The sequence below is a fragment of the Camelus dromedarius genome, chromosome 15, assembly GCF_036321535.1.
Source record: "Camelus dromedarius isolate mCamDro1 chromosome 15, mCamDro1.pat, whole genome shotgun sequence".
Lineage (NCBI taxonomy): Eukaryota > Metazoa > Chordata > Mammalia > Artiodactyla > Camelidae > Camelus > Camelus dromedarius.
The window spans coordinates 57,211,557-57,235,850 of record NC_087450.1 but is presented as its reverse complement, the minus strand read 5'-3'; the positions used below and the strand labels follow the sequence as shown (position 1 = coordinate 57,235,850).

Sequence of the window (24,294 nt, the reverse complement as noted above, 5' to 3'; positions counted from 1 at the left end):
GCTTATACAGTACGTACGAGGCAGGTCTGAAGAAAAATCCCCAGTGCATTTTTATCTTTTCTCTGGCGGCAGCAGCTGCATGATTTCAAAAGGAGGCAGCAATTCAGTCCCCATTCAGGCTTCAGAGATTAAAAAGGTAAAAATCTCGAGCTAGATCAAAGGGAAGCTCTATTCCTATGTGGGCCACGGATGTTGCTGTGTGCTTTGGAGAGAAAAAGACTCAGTGGAAAGGGAACATTCTGGAACCTTCTAGATTTGTGTGCCTCCTCTGAAAGGCTTCTCTCGCTCCTGGGAGCCTGGGTACAGACCCCTGGCAGGCACTGCTCTGTGGTCCTGCTCCATGCATGCACTGACCCCTCGCCCCTCCAGACTGGGGCTCTGAGGGGTGGGGTCTGTGGCCTGGACAGTCCCGGTCAGGTGTTGACTGGATGAAGGATGGGGGTCCTGTGACCTAGGGGAGCCCGCCTGGTCCTTCGTTTTCATAAACACAGAGAGGTAGGTCTCTCTCCTTCTGTTTGACTGTTTAACACCTGCCATATACTGGCTGTTCAGAAGATGTTTGTTGAATGAATTAATTTTGCAGCATGTGTTTATGAAACTACCAATATTTCTGTGTTTTCTGAGCACTTATTCAGGGTAAGCCGCGACTTCACACTCTACCTGAATCATGTCACGTGAGCCTCACAAGCACTCTGAGCCGAGAAGCCCTCTTTTTACTTCAGACGTGAGAGGTTCAGGGTCACGGGGCTGGAAGGTGAGTGAGGCGGGCGACGTGCCCAAGTCAGTCGGACTCCAGGGCTCGTGTTCCTGACAACACTGGCCCGCAAGAATCAAGCGATTCCGTCTTCCGTCTCTCACTGCCTGGCCGCAATCCTGGACCTGCTTCTCTCCGCCCCGCTTGCTCCGCGCGCTCGCGATGCCGGCGGCTCAGGCCTGAGATGGAAGCGGCGGGAGGGGAGCCGCGCGGCCGGCATCGCCCAGCAGGTGGCGCTGCGGGCAGCCCCGGAGGCCGCGCGGGGCCTCGGAGACGCGGGCGGGGGGCAGGCGGGAAACAGGAAGTCGGGCTCCCAAGCGCATTTAAATCCGTTTCTGTGCGAGCGAAATCAGGCAAACGTTTTGGTGAACAAGTCTTGGACCCATGAGGACACTGGTCCAGAGCGCTGGCCTGGGTTCCACCCCGAGTGTCACCACAGCCTCAGCCCTCAATTTAAGTATCGGCTGCAACAACGCTTGGAAACTGTAAGGTGTTGTCCGAGCCGGCGGTGATCCTCTTAACCCAGGTGAGGGAAATGTGTTACTTGCTCCTTGGCCTGTCTTCTCCTGTTCTGGCTGATTCTCTGAGATAGGACTTCTTAGAGGTCTGCATTAAGTGACAGGGAGCGTCTGTCATTATGGACAATGACAACAGTGGCTGAAACAAAATCTTGCTTCCTGCCTCACCTCGTCTAATTCTCACACTGAGGTGGGGCAAAATCAAAAGCAGCATCTAAAACCTGGCATTTGGAGAGGCCAAACCCCATCTTATAAATAATGCTTAAAAGCCTGGCTTCTTTGCACAAAGAGAACAGGACAGGGGGTCCCTCTTCGGTCCCGTTTGCCACAGAGGTGAGGCTGACCTGAGATACCCACGGCGATGGCAGAGGGGCCTGGGAGGCCGGCCCTGCATCCAGCCTGCACATTTTGAGGTTGAGGACAGAAATCCACAAGCAGGGTGTTACGGGTTGAATTGTGTCCCTAAACCAGATTCATGTTAAAGTCCTAACATCCAGCACCTCAGGATGGGACCTTCTTAGGAAATAGGGTCCTTGCAGATGTAATTAGTTAGGATGAGGCCATCCTGGAGGAGGTGAGCCCCTAATTCGGTGTGACTGTGTCCTTATAAAGAGGAACCTTCAGAAAGAACCAGCCCTGCTGACACCTTGGTAGCACACTGCCAGCCTCCAGAGCTGTGAGGCCATCAGCCGCTGTTGTTCAAGCCCCCAGTGTGAGATGCATGGTTAGGGCAGCGCCAGGAACTAGCACACGGGAGAGCTGTCTGCTGGGATGTGTCCACATTTGAGATGTGGAGACTTATCACTGCTGCCCCACCTGGTCCTCACGGCTCAGGGGGAGAAGAGAACTGGCTGTGTCTTGAAAAAACTTTCAGTCTAGGACTAGGCACTTGGATGAGAAGTTAGCCTAGACGAGGGGGAGTCTCAGATTCTTGAATCCGAACTAACTGGTGTGTGGGATGGAGAAGTCGTCTTCTTTACTGTCGAAGGAACTTCAGAGGCCCTAAAATCAAAACCCTCACCTTACAGGTAAAGGATGCTCAGGGTGAGCCCTGAATTCATACCCCTCCCCCTCTCCCAACCCCTCACCTGCACCTCAGCCTCCTCTGGGGCCCAGCCTGGGTTCCCCTTCCCTCCAGGCATTTCTGTCTCCACACCCAGCAAAATCAACCACACTGAATTCAACAGATCACTCTGAATAGGACCAGCAGCCCTGCCCGAGGGAGTGGAGACCCTGGCCCGAGAGTCAGCTCTCTGTCCCACGTATCTGATCCCCTGAGGAGCCTCCAAGGTGAGGGGTGATGCGGCCACTCTCACCAGTGTTTGGGTCATCCCGTATCCCAGGGACTCAAGTTAGAGCCCGAAAGGAGGATACATGTACCCAGCTCAGCTGAAGACACACCTCCACCTGCTGCCTTTGGGAGGCAAACTTGCATCTTTTCTGGTAACAAATACTAACCTTGTCCTGAGCACTCATGGAGAACTCATTATACCATTGACTGATCTCTTTGATAAATTAAAAGTTTCTTTTGTCACTGATGGAATGGAAGAGGGGAGCTAGCCCTCTTTTGCCAAGGGTCCCTCCCAGAAAGCCAGTATAAGCCAAGGTCCCTGTGGTTGAATGACGGATGATCACACTCCTTTAAGGCTCTCCCTGCAGCTGCAGCTGTGGATGGTATCTCGACATCAGGCTTGCAGCATCCTTGTGTAGAAGGGAACTGGGGCTTTGGGGCTCTATGGGTTTTTTTGTGGGGGGTAATTAGATTTACTTATTTATTTATTTATTTTTGGAGGAGGCACTGGGGATTGAACCCAGGACCTCATGCATGCTAAGCACATGCTCTACCACTTGAGCTACACCCTCCTCCTGGGGCTCCATGGTTTTAATCAAACCTTTTTAGCTTTTTTTTTAATTAACATATAATTCACATGACACAAAATCTACCTTTTTAAAGTGTCCAATTCAGTGGTTTTTCTTATATTCACAAGGTTGTATCACTGTTGCCACTAATTGCAGAACATTTTCTTAACACTGTGCCTTTTTATTCCCACTTGTGTTCTATGGAGATCAAAAAGAGAAATAAACAGCTTACTCTATATAACGAAGAAGGGATGTGTGTCTTGCACAGAAGCCCTCCATGTAGCAAGCAGGGCTGGGGGGACCCCACCTGGGACCAGCCCACCGGGCCCGCGCCTCCACCCACACTAGTGATCTGTGTGCACAGAAAAGGAATAGATTGTCTCTGAGGCTCTGTTTCCCCATCTTTAGAAATTAATAATGGTAATAATGATCTGTCCCACTTACAACAAGGAAATCCCACCTCTCTTAAACAATAGAACATGGAATCTGCTTGGGTTTGGCGCTGAGAAGGAGAATCTTCTGGGGGCAGCCTGATCTGATCAAAGACCTGGCTCTGTCCCTTGCCTCTTCTTTCTGTCACCCCCTCCCACCTCCTTGTCCCATTCCCTTTTGTGCCGCCACCAGCACGCTGCCCCCTCCCCCATGGTGGATTCCACTCCCTTCCCAGGATGGACATTCTCGTAAAGACGCACTAAATACCCAGGGAGGGTGACGGGGAATGGAAAACCGGCGTGTATTATTTATTTATGCCCTGCTGAGTTCCCCAAGGTATTGAGGACAGCGTGTAAAGATAATTTAATTTGACAAGATGGGGGGGTTGGGGTGAGGTAATCAGAGAGACATAAAAACGAGGGGAGGAAAAAAATGAGATGGAGCCTGGGTAAGGCTGGGACGGGAGGTGCGGATGATGATTTAATAAACGCTTGTGTCTCACAAATACAGACTCATTTAATCCTCCCAACAATTGGGTGAGGCAGGTGCTATTATTATACTCGTTTTAGAGGCAAGGAAGCCCAGGCACAGGAAGGTTGTGTAACCTGCCCAAGGACTCCCAGCTACCGAGTGGCTGACCCGGGATTTGAACCAGGGTCCTTGGTGCGAAGCGCGTGCAGCCCCTGCTGCTGCAGCTGCTTCCTGACGTCACAGGCACGCACGGCGTGGGCGGGGCCACCGGAGGGGGAGCAGGACCAATAGGAAATGTCTTTCAAGTCTTGGCTTTTGTCTCAGAAATCATATCCTTTTGCATGTTATTTCATAATATGTCTATATCTGTGTACCGGGATATTTAAAATTAGGCTTTTTTTTTTTTTTTTGAGTTTCAACTGGGGCCACCGTTTTTGGTAGCCCGCTCTGTGCCGGGGACTCTGCATACAGTATGGCTAATCTTTGTGCTTCTGGAAGGTGGGGATTGTAACCCCGATGTCACAGAGGGAAAACGGAGGCTCAGAAAGTTCACGTGCATGTGGGCGCCGAGGTCCACAGGGAGGCTGTCTGGTCCAGAACCGGCCGCCCTCCCACCACTCGGATGTGCTTCCCTAGATTTCCAAAAGAGATGACAGCAGGAATGGAATCTCTTCGAGACCCATCCTTGCTGGGGTCCAACACCCATGCGGAGTTTTGTGGATTCTCTCAGGGGCTCCAGGCAAGGAAGCTCCTTTTGGAAACCTTGCAGGCCTCCTGCAGGAGTCCTATCTGGGTGGGCCCCACACCCCACCCCCCCGAGGAAACAGGCTCCAACCAACCTGCTTTCATCATTTATATGTTTGTGTCTTGTGAACAGTTCCCAGGAGTTTAAGCAAATGCTAGCCCATCAAAATTGTTCTCTTAATGATTATATTCGTTTGTGTTAGGAAACAGCTTAATTGGCAGTAAACTTATCCCAGCTGGAACACTACAAGATTATAGGTGACTTCTCTGCAGTGTACGCTTCCCTCAGAGCGGGGTCTCTGGACCTGACCCAGGTAGGGAACATGGACTCATTTCCAGGAGGAGAAGGGTGTGGCCCAAGGACACAGGAGGCAACAAACTGGCAAACGAAGCCAGATTCGCAACCCCTGGGTCCATCTTCCCTACACTTTGAAGGGCTGCTCCTCAGAAGCCAGCACCGATAGTGGGAAAACCTTCTGGTTTCTGGCTCTGCTCCTAGAGAGGCCTGTGTGAACGTTCAGCTCGGCATGACTGGCCTTGTCTGGAAGTCACACAGGGTCACAAAAGTTGTCTGAAGTAGAATGTAAAGTCAGTCAGCTGCAGGTCTGACTATTCGGCATTTTCCAGAACATAGAGGAGAGAGAGAGAACAAAGATGCTGAATTTTAAAAAGAGAACTCACAAAATGCACAGTTCCTTTCAGGTTGTTGTAATTTTTAAAAAATCTGATTTTTTAAAATGTTGGGTGAGGACTAACAGTGTTCTTCAGACTCCAATTCTAATAAACTCTAAAATGTCAATAGTCAGTCCTCAAACATTTATTGAGCACCTGCTATGTGCCAGGCACTGTTCTCGGTGCTGGAGATAGTGGGCAAGGACAAAGCCAGAGTCCTTGTCCCAGGGGTTGGTTCACATTTTACAGACACAGGATCTTAGGTATAGATACATGGGGGGAGATTATCAAATGAGGCCACGTGGCAGAAGGTGACCAGGAGGACTGTCTAGCTGCTCAGAAAGGGCCTCTCCTAGGAGCAGGTGCTGAGCAGAGGCCTGAACCAGGGGGTGGCAGGCAAATGTCTTGGTGGATTGGAGCAGCCTAGCCGAAGGAGCAGCACCAGCTGAGATCCTGGGATGGGGATGGTGTTGGCTGATTCAAGGCATAAAAACAGCCCAGGGGGCTTGGAGCCTGGTGAGTGAGAGCAGGAGACCATGGGGCAGAGCATGGATTTTATCCCAGAGGGGAAGTCTCTGGAAGGTTTTAAGCAGCAAAATGGGCTGTGGATGGGGCTGCAGACGGGTGAGCAGGGAGAAGTGAGTGGGTTGGAGCTATGGTCACTTGTGTGAGTCAGGAGACAGAAACCACATGTGTAATTTGCACGGCAGAAATGTAGTAAAAAGAATGATCAACTAGTAAAGGTGATGTGATAGGTCGAAATGTGTCTCCCCACCTCCAAAAGCTAGGTTGAAGCCCTGATAACCCACAGCACTTGTGAACGTGATCTTATTTGGAAATAAGGTCTTTGCAGATGTAATCAAGTTAAGATGAGGTCATTAGGATGGGCCCTAATCCAATAGGACTCGTGTCCTTATAGGAAGAGAGAAATTTGGACCCAGATACACAGGAGAACACCACGTGATGACAGAGGCAGAGGGGGAGGAATGCAGCCACAAACCAAGGGAAGCTGAGGATTCCAACTGACAAAACCAGAAGCCGAGACGGGCGTGGGGTGGCTGTTCCCTCAGAGCCTCCACAAGGATGAACCCTGTGGACACCTTGATTTTTGGACTTTAAGTCTCCAGAACTGTGAGAGAATAAATTTCCGTTGCTTTAAGCTGCCAGTTGGTTATGGAGCCTGAGGACACTAAAACAGGTGGTTAGCTGCTGAAAGGGCAAAAGCAGCTTGGAAGGCACAAACCACAGGAATACCAGGTGTGGGGAGCAGGTGCCCTCTCTGGGGTTGGGGGCGGGGAAACGAGGAAGGGATAACAGTGGTGAGAAACCTTGCCAGAGTGGGGGTCAGAGTGGTCTCCGGGGCCAGCCTGTTGGGCTGGGGGAGCAGGCTGGAGCTAGTCCATAGGAGTGAAAGCGGCTTGCTGGGTGGTTGTGAGGTTGGCTGGAGGAGGAGGAGGACCATCACGGCTCCTCAGCTCCTGCACACGGGTTCTGCTGGTGGAAAAACCAACCTTGTCCTGGGAGCAGGAAGAGAAGCTGTGCAGTGTTCCTCCAGCGCCCTCTACGGGCAGAGCTTAACATTGCACCAGCTGGCAAAGGGACATGTTTCCAGGGTCCCGCTCCAGTGTCCCCAAGGCAGACAAACAGGGTGAATTTGGAACTGAGACATAATAAAGCGACAACTGGTACAGTTAGGAGCGAGAAATATGGGGAATTGCATGAAGGGCAAGAGCGTGCCTCCCATACAGTTTTTCAAAGTTCTGTGATGTTGCAAGACTGCATTTAAAAAACACTGTGATAGGGATGAAACCAAACAGTAGTTAACCATGTGATCTGTGTCCCCCCTATTGTCATCTGTCTTGTTAATCCACGAAGTTATTACCACCCCTGCTGCACAGGTAAGTAAATAGAGGCTCAGAGACGTTAAATAAGATGCTTGAAGTCACGCTGCTAAGAGGAGGTATCCACTTGCCTCCTGCGTTCCTTCTGCTCCATCCTGACGTCTCCCCCATGGAGGTCCGGAACCCCTGCTGGCCACTACTTTGTCCTCCTTTGACCACTTAGCCCTCTGCTGACCTCGTGGTCCTGGTCATGGGTACACTGCGTTCTGTGCCCCCAGGCCCGGGGAGGCACTGACCTCAAACACTTCTCCCAGGTCCGGGACTAGAACCCGGCCTTTATAGGCTCCGGGAAAGCCCATGACCCTGTGCACACAGGCCGCACCGGAGCAGATCTTATCTCTACAAGGGTGCAATCCGGCTTTCAGCCGACTCTCTCAATTTACCACTTAAAGATCTTCCTGCCTTCTGAAAATGGCAGGCTTTCTCCTTTGAAGAGGAAACCTCTGCCATCCGTGAGCACCTCTTCCTGCAGAAGGCCTCCTCCTCTGGCTGTTTTTTTTTTCTTTCTTTCTTTCTTAAAGCCTTTACTTTTGAGACATGATAGGAAAATCTTACAGGAACACATGGAAAATACATGATCACAGCTGAAGGTGAAGACAATCTAATCAGAAAGCTTTTTCACTCCTGTCAGCCAATGCTGAAGCTGAAGCTCTGAGCAGGACGTGCTGCAGGGCTGAAAGGAATGGTAATTAGTATTCCTCTCCTTCTTCCTCTCCCTCTCCTTCCGCAGAATCTACACCAACCTCCTCATAATCCTTCTCAAGGGCATCCATGTCCTCACGGGCCTCAGAAAACTCTCCTTCCTCCGTGCCCTCACCCACATACCAGTGAACAAAGGCACGCTTGGCACACACCAGGTCAGACTTGTGGTCCAGGCGAGCCCAGGCCTCAGCAGTGGCTGTGCTGTTGCTCAGCATGCACACAGCTTGCTGTGCTTTGACCAGGTCTCCACCAGGTACCACAGTGGGAGAATGGTAATTAATGCCGACTTTGAAGCCAGTGGGGCACCAGTCCACAGACTGGATGCTGCGCTTGGTCTTGATGGTGGCAGTGGCAGCACTGACATCTTTGGGGACCACGTCACCATGGTACAACAGGCAGCAAGCCATGTATTTGCCATGGCGAGGGTCACATTTCACCATCTGGTTGGCTGGCTCAAAGCAAGTGTTGGTGATCTCTGTTACAGTAAGCTGTTCACGGTAGGCCTTCTCAGCAGAGATGACAGGGGCATATGTGGCCAGAGGGAAGTGGATGCGAGGATAGGGCACCAGGTTGGTCTGGAATTCTGTCAGATCGACATTCAGGGCTCCATCAAACCTCAGGGAAGCAGTGGTGGAGGATACAATTTGACCTATCAGCCTATTCAGGTTTGTGTAGGTTGGGCACTTAATATCAAGGTTTCTACGACAGATGCCATAGATGGCCTCGTTGTCTACCATGAAGGCACAATCAGAGTGCTCCAGGGTGGGGTGGGTGGTTAGGATGGAGTTGTAGGGCTCAACGACAGCTGTGGAAACCTAGGGGGCTGGGTAAATGGAGAACTCCAGCTTGGACTTCTTGCCATAATCGACAGAGAGACGTTCCATCAGCAGGGAGGTGAACCCAGAACCAGTTCCCCCACCGAAGCTGTGGAAAACCAAGAAGCCCTGAAGACCTGTGCACTGGTCAGCCAGTTTCCGAATCCGGTCCAAGACTAGGTCAATGATCTCCTTGCCAATGGTGTAGTGACCGCGGGCATAGTTACTGGCAGCATCTTCTTTGCCTGTGATGAGCTGCTCAGGGTGGAGGCTGGTGGTAGGTGCCAGTGCGAACTTCATCAGTGACTGTGGGTTCCAGGTCTATGAACACTGCCCTGGGCGCATGCTTGCCAGCATCTGTCTCACTGAAGAAGGTGTTGAAGGAGTCGTCTCCTCCCTGAATGGTCTTATCACTCGGCATCTGGTCATCGGGCTAGATGCCGTGTTCCAGGCATTACAGCTCCCAGCAGGCATTGCCGATCTGGACACCAGGCTGGCCGACGTGGATGGAGATGCATTCATGCGTGGTGGCTACGGGTCAGCAGGCGCAGGCAACAGGAGTAGACACCGGGTCCCGGTTACCGTCCCCGACAAGCTAAGAGTCGAGGTAAGTAACCCACTCCTCTTCTGGCTTCTTGATGGCAGACGAGGGAAGGGTCTGGCAGGAGTGGAGACGAGCTCTCCCACCGTGGGGTATGAACTGTGACCATCCCAGACACCCTATCACGGAGAACCCCTGAAGAGTTTGAGATGGGGGCATGATGTGATCAGATCTGCACTTTGTAAAGGTTGCTGGCTGCAGGGGGCAAGACAGGTTGAACATATTTTTCTTTGCAAAGGGAAAATGTGGTCAACATACACAATTTAGACAATGCAGAAAGTATACAGCGACAAGTCTCCCCTGGCCTTTATCTCTGAGTCCCTGTCTTAAAATCCATCGCTCTCCCCAGTATTCGTGTTTCATTCTGGACAGAATCTGAACATGAGAGCGTAGATGAATACATCCCCCCTTTTAGCACGGCGGCAGCACCTGGTACAACGCTGTTCTGTTCTTTGCTTTGTATATCTCGGCCTTGTGAGTCATCCTGCGTTAGTACGGGGAGAGCAGCCCTGGGATTTCCGGCTGTAAACTGTTCCATGGGCCCAGTGTGTTGTATTCAATGTTCTCCCTGTGAATGGACATCGAGTTTGCTTCCCTTGTCTTACTGTTAAAACAGTGCTGCAGTTAACATCCCCACACGTAGGAGTGTGTGTGGAGAATGAGGTCCCTGACGTGGGATTGCTGATCAGTATCGCCCAGTTGTCCTCCGTTGGAGGGGACGTCATTCTACGCACCAATTCCCGCGCACAAGGATATTATTTACAGCAGGAATGCATTGAGCCTTGGATGACTGGGCGAGGTGGGTTCTCCGGTTGGAGGCAAGGAAAGTGAACAGGCCATTATTGCAATAGTCTAGGAGGGAGATGTGAGGGTCTGATGTAAGACGGTCACAGTGTGGGTGATGGGGAAGCGATGGTTTGGAGAAGTGCATAAAGTCAGCCCTCCCAGGTGGTAGATGTGTGCGTGGGGAGATGGCGTCCGCTTCTCTCCCTTGGGTAACTGAGGGAGAAAAGTGACCTTATTAACTGAGATGGGAGATGCAGTCTCCTGGGAAGGGGAGGGAGATTGCTTTGGAGGAGCTGAGAGCATCCGGGTGGAGACATCGGAAGGCAGGTGGACACGTGGGCCTGAGGCTGGGAATTAGGAGCAGTATGTGCGGGGGGTGAGTCCTGTGTGCTGATGGGGCAGCCTGGACCAGCGTGCCTGATCAGAGGGGAGAGGCCAGCTGGGGGCCTGAGATGCACAGCCCCGCACTCGCTCGTCTGGAGAGTAGGCTTCCTTCAGTGTTGCTGCCTGGCTCTCCTTGCCTCATTCCATCCCGGCCCCGCTGGAGGAGCCTGGGGGTCAGCAGTATTTAAGGGGCAGACTGTGGGGAGGGGCACAGGAATGTTCTAGAGGTCACAGAGATAAACGCCCAAGTCTGTGTGTGACAGATCTGTCAGAGAAGAGACTAGAAAGTGTCCTTTAGAGACAACGATTAGGAGGTCACGGGTGCCCTTAGCAGAGCCATTTTAATAAAATGACAGAGGCTAGGATTCTATGAAACAATAATAGAAAGTCAGGGTGTTTACTCATTGGTCGTAACCTAGCAACAGCGTGTTCTCAACAGGGATAAGTGTTCTAGAAAGTGAGACCAAATTACACAAGAACACGGTGTTCTAGAATGTCTGCATGGGTTTGTCAGCCAATTTCCTCCTTAGAGGTACTCAGGAGATTGGTAAAAATTACCCTGCCTTTCCTCTAAATTTCCAGGTAGGGGATGACAGGCGTTTATTACACTAATAGAACTTAAGTGCTTTGCCAGAGTGACCTCCGTGAATTCAAAGGTGACCTGAAGGGGGACAGGACGAGAGCAGGGTCCCAGCAGGGAAATGAGCTGTGAGTTGTACTTCGCCACCTTGGAAATCAAGCATTGCAGAGTGTTCTTAAGAATTCGCTGTGGGATTGGATGCTCTCCTGAGACAACACTGGCAGTGCCTCCCCCACCACCCGCAGATCCTCCCGCATCAGTTGGCTGATTCGACCCAAAGCTCATTCTCAATGATGCACAGAAAGTAGGGGAGGGGTACTAGACCCCTAACACTTCCGTCCCCTTGTGCGTGCTGCCTCCTGGCACTGTGCATTGCCTAAAGGAGAGCACTTAGCCCACCCCACGTGTATTTGTTCCATTAACACCATCTCGCAGTAGATGGACGGCGAGCTGGTCTCTGAGGCAGGGCTGGCCTCAGGCACCTCTTCAAAGAGTTCCCATCCCTAGGTGGGTTCTGTGTGCCAGGCTCAGGAGATGCCAGGATCTGCTCTCTTCCTTTGAGGTCGCAGAGCTGAGTGGAGGAGATAACCCAGTAAACAGATTCCTTGGAGGAAATGCAACAAACTAGAGGGAAGAAGCTAGGATAAGGGGAACCAAACCCAGAGCTGAGCAATTTCCAGAGACTTCCTGGAGGAGGTGATGCCTGAGCTGGGTCATGCAGCCCGAGGAGGAGTCAGCCCAGTGGAAGTTGGGGAAAGATGTTCCCGACCATTGAGGCAGCCTCAGCAAAGCACGCAGGTGTGGGCTGGTGTGGCGGGTCACAGGTCCTACAAGGACAGTATTTTGGCAAAGCCGGGACTCAAAGCCTAGGAAGGTAGTGTCCCTGGCATTAGGCCTGGCACAGGGGCCACCTAACCATGGCTATGGAATGAAGAACAACATGACAGGGACAAGGTCTTTGTATAGGCAAGAGGGAGGGGGCATTTCCTGGGCAAATCAGGGTGAATTTGCAATGTCGTCATCCTGTCGCTGGCCATCCCCTTGTCCCTTGTGATTACAGAAGGCCGCCTCTGACAGGGGCGTGGGATGAGAGCTTTGAAGGAGGGGGAGGCAGCTCTGCCCTGCGGGCTGGGAGAACTTTACGAAGGTGTAGCTGCTGTTCCTGCAGATCCTCGCAGATGGAGGGGCCGTGACAGGCCGCCCCCTGGTTCTCTTGGGTATTATATGAAATAATATAAAATGGCCTTGCGTGGGGTCAAGCTCAGGTCTTTTCTCTCTAGTTCCTTTGCTTTTATTGCTTTGCTTTCGGTTGGTCCCGAGAGATGTGGAAGGGACTGGCTCTTGTGCTGACCGTAGGCACCTGGTCATCGGGACCCTTGCTGACTGCATCCCAGGAGTCCTGTGTGTGAGACATTTTCCCCAGGAGAAGCCACCTGCTGACCAGCTGGCTCGGTTTTACCATTCTGCACAGGGTCTTTTTTTTTTTATTGTGAAGTTGGAAATCATTATTTTGAACTCTTGTAAATGCAGGAAAGTGCAAAGGCTAATAACTCTCACGTTCCAAAGGAACAGATACTAACGTTTCATGTTTCTTCAGACCTTGTCTTTTGCTTGCTTTATTGAGATAAAACAACTCCAGGGAAAATTTGAAATCCCTTCGGTTTTCCTTCCCAGCCCTGTCCCTTCATCTCTCCTGAGAGGCGACGACTGTCATGTACTGGGACGCCTCCCTGCCATGGCTTCATAATTTATACCTCATGCTTCCCTACGCAACACACAGTATCACAGAAGGTGTGTAGAAATGTTACCTGTGGTATCGCTGACGATGTTTCGAACTTGCTTTTCCACTCAGCCTTCTGTATTTTTGAGATCTGTAAATGCAGATATGCTGGTAGGACTAGCTGGTTTATTTTAGCTGGGACAGTAAACATGTTAACTGATTGAGTTTCTCTATTTCTGCTCTTAGGAATCATTGCCCTGATCTTGTAACCGAATATGCACCTGTTAACTTTCCCTCAGACATCATCTTCCTATTTTACTTGTATTTTTCATTGTCTTGACTTAAAAAAAATAGATTGTTTTCAGAGCAGTTTTAGATTCAAAGCAAAATTGAGAGGAAGGTACAGAGGTTTCCCATAAACCCCATGCCCCCTCACATGCACTGCCTCCCCCGTTATCCACAGCCCACTGCAGAGGGTTCATGTGTTACGAATGATGGACGTCCATCCACACACATTATCACCCAGAATCCACAGTTTACTCTTGCTGTTGTGGATTCTGTGCATTTTGACAAACGTATGATGACACATGTTTAACATTAGAGCATCAGACAGCTTAGCCTTCACTATCCTAAAATCCTTCTGTGTTCTTCGCGTTGACCCCCCCACTCCCTAACCCCTGATGCCCACTTATCTTACTGTCTCCATAGTTTTGCTTTTTCCAGGATGTCATATATGTAGTTGGAATCATACATCATGCAGCCTTTTCAGATTGGCTTCTTTCACTTAGTAATATGCATTTAAGTTTCTGCCATGTCCATTCATGGCTTGATAGCTTATTTCTTTTTAGTGCTGAATAATATTCCACTGCCTGGATGTACTCCACCTACTGAAGGATATTGGTTGCTTTCAACTTTTGGCAATTATGAAGAAAGCTGCTATAAACATCCATGTGCAGGTTTTTGTGTGGACATATTTCCAGCTCATTTGGGTAAATACCAAGGATCGTGATTGCTGGATTACATGATAGAAATATATTTAGTTTGTAAGAAACTGCCAAACTGTTATCCAACGCCCTGATTTTTAAATGTATCCACTTTTTATTTCATTCATATTGTGGAAAGTTATCTCAGATCCTTTTATGGAATGAGGCAAGGAAGAAACACAAGCAAGCACATAAACACCTAGCTTCTATCCAGGCCTGGCAGGTGGGGGCTCAGGCCAGACCTCTGAGAGACGGGAACTGAAAGAGAAGGCAGGGTCTCATTATGAGGTGAGTATGCCTCAAAGACTGATGCCAGAAACTGGATCCAATCAGCAGACTCCCAGAGGGTGTCTGCCTGTGCCCTGAGGATACAGAGAAAGGATGCTCTGAGCTGCCCACTGTAGACAAGGGTGTTCATCCATCCATCCTCAGCTGCTGTGGGCCCTGAATCCCAGCCTCCACTGACACTGTCAGCAGGACTCAGGTGGCAGCTTGCTGCTGGCCAGGAGGGTACCTGGGTCTGGCCCCACTTCGGGTATCATTGCTAGAACTCGAAGCTTCCAGGGAGCACTGGCTGACTCCCTTAGTTGACCAAAATTCTGCTCCCTAGGACAGCCATAGCCCTTTGGTCCCTGCTTCTTTCCAAGTCCTCCTTGCCAGCCCCCTCAGCCAGCCACAGGGCTCCCGGGCAGTGGCCTTGAAGCACCAGCTGGTTCCGGACCACCCCAATGTCCTCTCTCCTGCCAGACTGCTCTTACAAGACTCCATTATTTCTCCAGTCCCATCTCTGCTCAGCCCAAATCCTGATTCTCAAATGACTGACCTAGGACGCGGTGGTGTCCTGTCCCCAGCCACCTATCGGGACATCTTTTCCCACTGCTTGCTGCCACCCTAACTGTTCATTAGTCACCAGGGGGCGCTCTCATTAGCAGGGAAGGTGATGAAATTATGGCAGAATACAAATGTTCAGCCTGTTTTAATAGGAGACCAAAAAATAAAATCTTTTCTTTGCTGTGCTAGAAGGAAGGGAGGTCATCATGCCCTGCTTTATAACATAGTCAGGAAATTAAGGTCTCCCGGTTCTGGAAGAAAGAGGAACCAATATTTCAGTTGCTCTGGGCTTAATGGGCCACTGAGGTCCACTGTGAAAAAGCAACATTTTAGGGGTGGTGGTGGTGTGGTCTAGGCTGGTGTGGAGAAGTAAAGGAGGTTGAGAGAGGCCTGGGGTGAGAGGAGGTGGCCAGAGGGCCAGGAGGTGGACCCTGGAAGCCGGGATGCTGGTCTCAGGAAATCAACCAACAGTGGAGAGGCGATGAGTGGGCCCAGTGAAGCCTGGGGAGGGGGGCCCTTGTGGCCTGCCAGGTGCCTCTGGCTGTGTGACAACCGTCCCACCACACCTGGGCCTTCCTGGCAGCCCTTCCTACTGGGGCCAGAAGGTCTTCAGGCCTAGATGTGTGTTTGAAATCATAATATTAATTAAAATATTGGGGGTTACTGTCAGCCATCTGTCATTTTAAGCACATTATAGGTGTTACCCATTTAATCCTCAAAATCCGTTTATGAGACAGGTGTGGAGAGGGGGCCAGCGTGCTTTTGGTTTCTTACTTACAGAGCGACACCTCCAGACTCAGGGCTTGTGGCTCAGGATGCCAGGAAATGGTGTTCCTTTTGCATATTGATGACTGTTTCCAAGTAGAGTCATTCTCAGAAACTGGAGACAATTGACGTGTTCTGCAAACAGGGAGCATTTTTGACCCTGCTGCGACGTTTTCCTCCCACTGTTATTTGCCTCTTTTGGGGGCTCAAGGGGAACTAAGACATAACCATGGCAACTAACAGGCAATTAACTCCAACCCCACTTGCTGATCTGGATGAGAACTGCCCTGCCGGAAGCTCCTTTGGAACTTTCTCAGGAGAGCCTGGGCGAGGCAGAAGTCTCTGCGTGGTGGCTGTGCTCGGGGCCCGGAGCCCGGCAGCAGGGGCTGTGGGAGAAAACACCTGCTCCAGTCCGGAGCCCCGGGCATGGATCCTGGTCCCGCTGCCCAGCCTGTGTGATCTTGGGAAAGTCACTTCTCACGGGCCCCTTCGAGCTCCCACGTGGTGGTGGGAGGATAATTTATGGCTGCCCTGGATTCTCATGAGAATAATGAATTAAGGTTAGTGAAACATATTTTGTAAATAATGTGTAAATGTCAGGAGCTATTACCCTGACTTTTCAGTCCCACTGTGGAGTGTCTTTGTGAGTGGTGGAGTAAGGGAAGTTGGATGATGGGTCCTTCGATTTTAAAAACTTTCTATTAGGGTAATTTTCAAATACAGATGACAGTAGATAGAATAGAATGATTTTCTATGTACCCATCACCAATGTCAACAATTAACAACATTTGGCCAGTCTTGTTTCCTCTATCCCCTTTAAAAAAATTAGCTTTAGTGAGGTGTAATTGACATATAAATAATATACCTGTATGTCCTTTTGATGAATTTAGACACTCATGTAACCATCACCAAAATCAGACATTTAACAGTTTCATCACTTCCCAAAGTTCCTTTGTGCCCCTTCCTGATCAACTGACCCATAGTCCCCTATGGTCCAAGGGCTCGGGGCAGACCCATCACGGACACTGTAGCTTCCTAGGGACCCTCAGATTACAGGCAGAATAGGGTCTTGTCTCAATGGGGATAGGTGGATGGATGCTTTAAAAAAAATCGCAGTAAAATATACATAACGTAAAATTTACCATTATAACCATTTTTACATGTACAGGTGAGGGTCTGTCCTCACCTGTTTTGCCTCATGCCTTCATTCCAGCAAAGATCATGTTAATGGCTTGCTTATTTCACAGACACCAGGAGCAGGTGCCTGGCCTGATGGTCCAGCAATGACGGTTTCAAGGATGGCAGAATGGCGGCCAAAGCAGAACTTACAAGTGCCCTAACCTACCCTCCCATTGCCTTCTCTGGTGGTCCTGCAGCACCCCAGCGCCAGCCCCACTCCGACCAGTAGGAACAGAAAAGTCTACCCTTCTGCTAGGCCAGGACCACACCTATTGCCTACACTAATTTGACTTGCGCTATTTTTCTGTGTTCATTAACTTCCCTTTTCCAAGAGTCTTCAGCCCAGGTAATTGCTGGATTGTTCTGACTCAATCAGAAAGACTCATCAGCTTTTCAGTGGAAAACATTAGGAGCCAGTCTGTGCCCTGAGAGTCTCTGAATTCTTTGTCTCAGAATCCTCACCTTGCTGTTTGCACCGACTCTGGACTGCTGAGTCACGACCCTTACCCGGTCCTAACTGAGCTTTCCTCCGTCAAAAAGAGCCGCCTTAAATCAGCTTCCAGTTCTCAGTGGGTTTTGACAATGTCTCCTCCCCACCGAGAAACTGCCAGACCTTTGGGAAGTGATGTTCCCCTTCGCCCAGGTGGGCAAAAGACTCGGCTTCTTCCTCTCGACAGGCTGTGTGGGTGACGTCTGGGAGCCAGCTCTGACACCAAGAATCACTTCAGCCATTCTTCAATTTTCTAAATCTTTTTTATCTCATTGTTCTTGTTGTTTGCTCCTCTGATCTGTGTTTCTCTTGCTCTGTAATTTCTCCAGGTTGATTTTAGGGGAGGAAGCACCAGGCAGTGTTTCCAATCTCGACTTGACTTTCCTCCCAGCTGCATCAAATCAGTTGTCTCCTAGGGAAGTCACGCTGTTACCTCGTAGATTGTTTGGGACAGCATGCCAATGTCTGATGCTGTAAACTGCCAGTTTCTGGGCTTGTTTAATCAAAACCCCCACTTCCAATTCATATTTTCCCATGATTGACCCTGAAATCCAACTCCTATTGGCATTTCAGTTTCAATCAGGAGGGAAATTTGTTCATCATGTGACTGAAACACAATGGTGATCGAATAATGGAGTAATAATGCCAGCTTAATTATTCCTGCTCTTTGTGACTATTTTAAAAAATATAGTCTGTAGGCAGTGAGTAATTATATACCGGTAGATGTTTTGGTGGTTTAAAATTTTTTTATTTTTTAATTCTAGGTATCTGGTTAGTGTAATGGGCATTTTTATTCATATGCAATAAAAAAACCATGTATTTACGAAAATTAAATATGGTATTGCAGTCATGGCTGTTTCAGCTTATAATTACTGATGACAATAACATTAGTGATTCCACTCCTGCTAAGGCTTCTATTTGCAGCTGACTTGCCCCTGACGCTGGGGAAAAGACAGTGAGTGAAAAGATCACACTTGGGCTTTGAAGCCAGACCGACTCAAGTTCAAGTCCTGGCTGTGTCACCCACCAGGTGTGAAATCGATCAAGGCTGTGACCTTCCTGATCCTTGGTTTCCTCAGATGTAAAGAAAATATTTGTATCCAGTAGGGTTTTCAGCAGGAACTCTGCTGTTACTGTTTTATTGTTGCTGCTTTGGGAGACAGGATGATTCACTGGGGAGTGGAGACAGATATTGGAACCTCCATTTATATTTATTTTCCATCCTGTTCTAACATTCTATTTTCAGTTTACTGGTTAGAGTGTACATAATGTGGTAGTTTAATCTTATTCACTACTTAGACATTTATAAAAGCTAAATGCATGTTTATTGAGGATGCATACGCTAAATATTTTATTGATGGATGGCTTATTAAAAAAAATTGGGAGATCACTGCTCTGGACTGTCTGATCCCTGTAGTCATTCTAGTTGAGTTACAAATTAATTCTTGGAAATCCTTTCTTATCATCCCAATCAGCCTCTCAAGATCCTGAGTGTTAGCAGTTGGGAGATAAGCAGCTGGAGTTTCCAACTCTGAGAAGCTGAGAACTGGCCTCTCTAGTGTCTCAACTCCCCTGCCACAAATGTGGGGCCCTGACGGCCAGCCTGGCTGCCTCAGTGATGTTTCTGACATCATTTCAGAATGTATTCTCTGCTTCTTGTTCCAAAATAATCTAGATCTAACTTAGCCACTTCTTGATTGGTCCTTTATTATAAAGAGCAGGACATTTCATGGTTGAAAATGCATTCTAGTCTTTCTCTTTCTTTTAAACCTTGACCCCTCAGCCTTAGCTTCCGAATCTTTCCGGCGATAGAATAATAATTGTCTTGCCTTCCTCATAGGGTTGTTGTAAAGAATAAACGAGAGATCATATCCTGTCATACTGACTGTGCCGGCCACCAGAGACAGGAAGACACTGAAAGCAACAGACTTATCCCAGATTACTTTGAAAGGAATGACAATTTATACTAAGAGATTTCTTCTTCCCTTTCTCCTCCTCCTTTCCTTTCTCCTCTTCCTTCTTCCTGGATTGTGGAAAGTCTTATTATATTTAGAACTCACCAGCTCTGCTCTGTTTGGACGATCCCCCAGTTTCGTTGGCCACACTCAAAGCCTCAGAGTCAGGGCCAGTTCCAGTGCCTTTCTGTCCAGCGGGCCAGGTAAGGGCATGGCCTTGGCCACATGAGCATCCGCCTCTTCTCAGCTAATCTGATCTGATGCTTGTTAGCCTTGACGTCCATGGAGAACGCTGCTGTGCTGCTGGTCTCCATCTTGCTGGCCGACTGTGTGGCCAGGGGGGACCTGATGCTGGCATTTGGGTGAAGTCGATCATCGAGGCGCATTCTTCTGAGGATACCTGCGTTGCCTTCAGAGTGGCAGTGTCCTGGGCTTGTTGGAATGTGGGTAACATGGAACAAGTCTCCTCCATTTGTTTTTTCATCTTTGTTTTTTTTTTTGTTTGTGGTTTAGGACACCTTTTCTGTACTGCTTTCTTGGCTTTGCTTTGACTTCCTTTTTGGGAGGCCTCGGGGTTTCTTTCTTTCTTTCTTTCTTTTTTTTGTTTTTTTTTTTTGCTTTCAGCACTATTTGTAGAAAGGCAGTATCGCCAACTTTTTATAGCAATGATGGAATCCAGAAGATAGCGTACATTCAATGTGCCCTCTGTATCTGTAATATATAACTGGAAAAGATAACTGAAAATCTAGAGTTTTATGTGCAGAAACATTATTTTACAGGGATGAGGGTAAAATAAAGATGTTTCGAGATAAACAAAATGGAGAATTTATCGCATATACAATTTCACTAAAGTACATTCTAAAAGCAGAGGATTCATCCTAGATGGAAGATCTGAAATGTAAAGAGATGGAGGGCAAAGAAGTTAGTAAACACGGATAAATCCAAGCAACTTTCAGGGGGAGGGTATAGCTCAGTGGTAGAGAGGACCAGGCATGAGGTCCTGGGTTCAATCTCCAGTACCTCCATTAAAATAAACAAGTAAATAAATAAAGCCCTAATTACCTCCCCCTCCCCAAAATTCCAAACAACCTTTGATTCTGTCAAAACAACAGCAGCAATAATAATTACTAATTTGTGAGGTTAAAAAAGGAGGTAGAACAAATATATTAGAAAATGCTGCATATAAATTATAAGGTTCTATTGTTTGGAAGGAAGATGAAATTATTATCTTCAGCTTTTATTAAGTATGCACAGTAAAAGCTTTAGCTTGTCTACTGAAAGAAGAGTAAATGGAATAAATGGATAAGAAGAAAATTTAGATGGCATAGAAAAACAAAACTAGCTATCTGCTATTTATAAGACATGTCTAAAACGTAAGATCTGGAATTTCCTTCATAATATGTAAATAAGTGGGTAGAAGGTAGGAGAGTGATGGCAGTGTGGACAGAGCAAGAGTGGGCATTGATTGTTGCTGGGACGAGGGGAGAGTTACCTGGGATTTATTATACTATTTCATCTACTTTATGCCTGTGTGGACTCCTCCATAATAAAAAGTAAAAATAAATATGAAACAAAACAGGCAAGCTGTAAGTATACAGACTTGTTAAAAGTAAAAGTATATGGAAAATATTAGGCAAATACTAATCAAAAACAGGTGTAGCTATAATCTAATTGCAGGTAGCCGAGGTTAGGGTTAAAGAATTACTAGAGATGGAAGATTACTGCATAATAATAAAAGACTCAGTTCATGAGAAAGATATTAGAATTCTAAACTTGTATTTGCCTAGTAATATAGCCTTAAAATATGTAAAGCAAAAGTTGGTTTAAGACAAAAACTGCAAGCAGAAATTGGCAAATCTACCATCAGATTGGGAGATTTAACTATAACTCTCTCATTAATTGATAGGGAAAGCAGATAAAAATTCAGTTTGAATGTAGAAAATTTGAAAAATACATTTAATAAGCTTGATATATATATATACACACACACACACATATATATACACACACACATATATACACACACACAGACACACAGACACACACACACACACACACACATTTCCTCAGGAATTTATATTTGAAAAAAAGCAGTGGGAGAAAAATGAGTCTGTATCATTCCATTTAAGTAAAGTTCAAAAATATGCAAAAGTAAATACATTTTCAGTAATACAAATATGGCAAAACTCTGAAGCACAGCAAGGAAATGTAAATAGACTATTTGCAATGGAGGTACCCAGATGTGGGGGTGGGATGTGATGGGGAGGGCACAGGTGGCTGCGAAGGTTTCAGCCACATTCTGGTTCTTAAGCTGGGTTGTGGTCATGTGGGCACTTGGAGCACTGGAAGTCTTTACACCCTACACATTGGTTATAAATATGCTTCTATATCTAGTTATATCTGCTAATGTCATCTATATCTACTCGATAAAAATGATGGTTCAAATACTTTGAGTTTACAAGAGAGCATAATTGTTGCCTCTTCTTGGGCAGCCTTGCCTGCTGCTTTCTGAGCCTGTCACGGCTAACCAGGGTCCACTCTGTATCATTCTGGCTCCTGCACACAGTGTTTGGTGTGGTCTGGACTTCTGGAGTGAGGATGGGATGATGCCAAGGACCATGAGGCAGAAAATGGGCACTTTCCACAGAGACCTCAGAAGCAGGGAGTTGTCTGTGTCTTTCTAGTGCCTACCTGGCCCATTCTGTCTAAAAGTAGTCTAGCCAGGCCAGTGCTAGGTTCTGCTCGGCCCTGGCAGATGCCTCCTCTGATAAATAAATCACCAGATGCCAAGCTTTGTGGGGAGGAGATGAGAATGGAATACAGAACGTGAATGCGCCATCATTCTGGCTTACCTATGGTTGCCAAGGTTACCAGAGCCTCATGTTCCTTGGTAACCACTCCTCCCAAAATAGCCACCATTGGTGCCAGTCAGCCAACTGCATCCTGTATCACAATCATCTAAAAAATATAAAAGTGTAAAACACTGTTTTGAGGAGAAGGTGAGGCGGCCCTTTATGTGAAATAAGGTTTTACTGAGCACACACAACCATTCCTCACCTGATCTTCGCCGTAGCTGGTGAAGGGTTATAATCCCCATTCTTCAGATGACAAAACAGGCTTGGAGAGGTTGAGTGACTTGCCCAATGCCAGGTGACTCTCAAGTATCAGAACTGAATGGAAAAATTCAGGTTTTCTGAGGCCATTGATGAGAACTCATTCTACATACACCCAGACACTGCCTCTCACTGCTAAGTTTGCATTACGCTGCAGGAGAGGATGTGCCAGATCAAGTCAGCTGCGAAGGTCTGAGTGTGTTGGGCTGAGGTTCCACCTTTGTAGCTGATGCTGCCACTGCCCCCTTCTTCCTTGTTGGTAGAACCCCAGTTTTTCTCAGGTTGGGGGGAACCTGTGCTTCCTGGGGTCCCCCAGGCACTTAAGGTTGATTGGAATGTGATGGTAAGTCTATTCCACTTGCTAGTGACTGTTTAAATGTGGAATGTGACCCAGTCTCGGCCAGCGGAGGTGGGATAAGTCTGCTGGAGGAGTAGTTCTGGAAAAGATGTTTCTCTCTAAGAAAAGAAATTACCACGAAGAAACGCCTCTCTTCTGTGCCTGGCCTCCCTTTGCATGTGATAGAGCCTATTGGGTGGCCACGAAGGGGGTACGTTGCTGGTGATGGCTGAGTGGAAGGGTGGGAAGCCCTTGGTCCAGCTCTGAGTGGCTCCTCTCCTCGAAGCCAGGCCCCCTCCTTCCAGTAGCATCTTGGGTCCCCTTCGACTGTGCCTACGGCCTCCTGCTTTGCAGCTGAGCTCTATTCAGGTGTGTCCTTCTAGTTCTACTGGCCTGTGAGCTCCCTAGTCCTGGACATTTCTCAACCTCCCCCACCCCAAGTCCAGTGTCTACCTGGTAGAGGTAGTGGGGAAGTCACTGGGAGCAGGGTTGGTTCTCTCTCTTTTTTAAAATTTTTATTTATTTATTTTTTATTGAAGTATAGTCAGTTTACATGTCAATTTCTGGCATACAGCATAATGTTTCAGTCATACATGAACATACATATATTCATTTTCATATTCTTTTCATTATAGGTTACTACGAGATATTGGGCATAGTTCCCTGTGCTACACAGGAGAAACTTGTTGTTTATCTAAGGGCTGGTTCTCTTGACTCAGCGATCTCTAGTGGGAGGTGTCTGTACCCCTTTTGCAGGGGACTCCGTGGTGACTCTCTGAAGAAGGGCCACAGCTTGGAGTACAAGTGTTGTCCTCCTCAACACCTTCAGAGGGGAGGCTTATTTTGGAAACTCTTTCAGTTGGAAATCCTTCATAGTGCAGACAATGACCACAGTGACAGTTTGGGGGGAGTGTAATTAACATGGAGAAAACCATCACTCTTAAAAAGGACTGTCACTTTATTCACGTTTATTAGGTGCCTGCTTGTTAAATGTCTGGTTTGTGCTAAGTTTTGGGCCCAAAGGGAATGTCACACAAAAATAGTTAGGATGTGGCTCCCACCCAGGCAGAGCCACAGCCCAGTGGGGAGCAGGCACACTCACAGAGGGCTCTGCCTGCTAACAGAGGGCCACGGAATTTGCTGGGGATCCAGAGCTGTGCTGTCTGGACTACTTGGCTGGGGAGGGGCTGCAGAGGGCAGAGGGGTGCTGACCAGTTGTTTGAGTTGGAAGGGGATGAGACTAGGGGAGGCAGAAGGCAGGGTGGGCTGGAGGAGAACCTATTTGGAAGTTTATGTCAGGAGTAGTGGGAAGGGTAGAGTTAGTGTGGATCCTCAGGTCCCTGAATGCCCAGTGAAAGGCTGGGGACTTGATTTGGCCTGGGAAGACTTTGAAGGGGTTCAGATGGGAGCGTGAGACATTACTGTTGAGACTGTGGTCGGGACAGGTGATGCAGGAAGGAGGCCCATCAGGAGGCATCGGGTGTCCGGGCTGCCAGGGGATGCAGAGCTGGAACGCCTGAGTCCCAGTCCTGGTTTGGCCCCTTTGTTGACATCACCTTGGTCAAGTCATTTCTCCTCTCTGGGTTCTTGTTTTTTTCAGTGCAAACAAAATGAAGAGACACAATGATCCTCAGCATGGGGTCTGGGTCTCTCTGCATGAAATGGAGAAGAAATCTAAAAGGGTCATGGTCACGGACCATA

At 48.3% G+C, this 24,294-nt stretch overlaps 1 long non-coding RNA gene and 1 pseudogene across 2 annotated transcripts in view; one reads left to right on the top strand and one right to left on the bottom strand.

The window, feature by feature from the left end:
- Positions 1 to 1,060: 1,060 nt before the first annotated feature.
- The window catches only part of LOC105091249 (uncharacterized), a 41,437-nt gene continuing 18,203 nt past the window's right edge, over positions 1,061 to 24,294 (top strand). For both annotated transcript variants that reach the window (XR_837345.3, XR_004141437.2), the window contains exon 1: positions 1,061 to 1,280. This is a non-coding gene — a long non-coding RNA (uncharacterized LOC105091249). The remainder of the gene's footprint in view (positions 1,281 to 24,294) is intronic.
- On the bottom strand, positions 7,865 to 9,305 carry LOC105091248 (tubulin alpha-1A chain-like; annotated as a pseudogene).